This window comes from Triturus cristatus, chromosome 6 (assembly GCF_964204655.1).
Source record: "Triturus cristatus chromosome 6, aTriCri1.1, whole genome shotgun sequence".
In the NCBI taxonomy this organism is placed as follows: domain Eukaryota; kingdom Metazoa; phylum Chordata; class Amphibia; order Caudata; family Salamandridae; genus Triturus; species Triturus cristatus.
In genome coordinates this window covers 1,126,887,519-1,126,888,719 of record NC_140589.1, presented here as the reverse complement: position 1 = coordinate 1,126,888,719, position 1,201 = coordinate 1,126,887,519, and positions in this window count along the sequence as shown.

The following is a 1,201-nucleotide window of genomic DNA, read 5'->3' as shown; positions in this document are numbered from 1 at the left end:
GGGGGGTATCCTTCCTCCGGATTAGTAGGGGCAGGGTATGCCGGAACACCCATGCCGGGGCTGTGCGGTTCATTGCCGGGGACCAGACGGGCTACGCCCGGGCAACATCCTTCCCAGGCCTCCGGGGCTTCCCTCCCCTGGGCCGCGGCATGGCAAAGTGCCCAGGGACGGGCTCCACGGGTCCCGGGCAGTCCTCTCCGCCCCCCCCCCCTGGGCGCCCAGGCCCCGAGAGCTCCGGTGGTCCTCACCGTGCCTGAGGCCCAGCCGGGAAGCAGAGTCCCACCCCGAGCCCCTGGTGGGTGGGTGGGTGGGCAGGCGGGAGTCCTTTCAGTTGCCGGCCATCTGGTCGCGCCTTTCCCCTCGGCCATCTGGTCGCGCGCAATGCTTTCCAATGGGACGACCAGATGGCAGGGCCAGGCCTGGAAGTCCCGATGAGGGTCCATTCGCCTCTCGGATCCCAGCCAGGGCTCCAGGAGGCCGGGCGCGTTCGCCCCTAGGGTCCCCTCCGTCACTCGGAGCGCGCGGGTTTCAAGAACGGGGGGTAGCCTTCCTCCGGATTACTAGGGACAGGGTACTCTGGGACCCCTCTCGGTCCTCAGCCGGCAACTGGGTCCTGCCGTGTGGCAGGGTGCCCGGAGGGTCTTCCCCTGCGCCTGCGAGCCCGGGAGCCCCGGCTGGTTCCAGGGGCCCGGCCGGGCCCCGGGTCGGGGTCTCCATCCCCGGGCCCTGTCCCCCGGCCTGCGGCACTGCCAAAGGCCCTGGACGGGGTTCCGTCGTGTCCGGGGAGCCTCCCCTCGCTCGCCTGGGTTCAGGAGCTCCGACCGGGCCCCTGGGGGCCCCGGGGAGGGCGGCCTCCCTGCCCCGGGCTCCGTCCTGGGTCCTTCCGCGTGGCAGGGTGCCCGGGGCGCGGTCCGGAGGGCCCGGGGAGGCTTCCCTTGCGCCTGCGGTCCCCGGAGCCCCGGCTGGTTCCAGGGGCCCGGCCGGGCCCCGGGTCGGGGTCTCCGTCCCCGGGCCCTGTCCCCCGGCCTGCGGCACTGCCAAAGGCCCGGGACGGGGTTCCGTCGTGGCCGGGGAGCCTCCCCTCGCTCGCCTGGGTTCAGGAGCTCCGGCCGGGCCCCTGGGGGCCCCGGGGAGGGCAGCCTCCCCGCCCCGGGCTCGGTCCTGGGTCCTTCCGCGTGGCAGGGTGCCCGGGGCGCGGTCC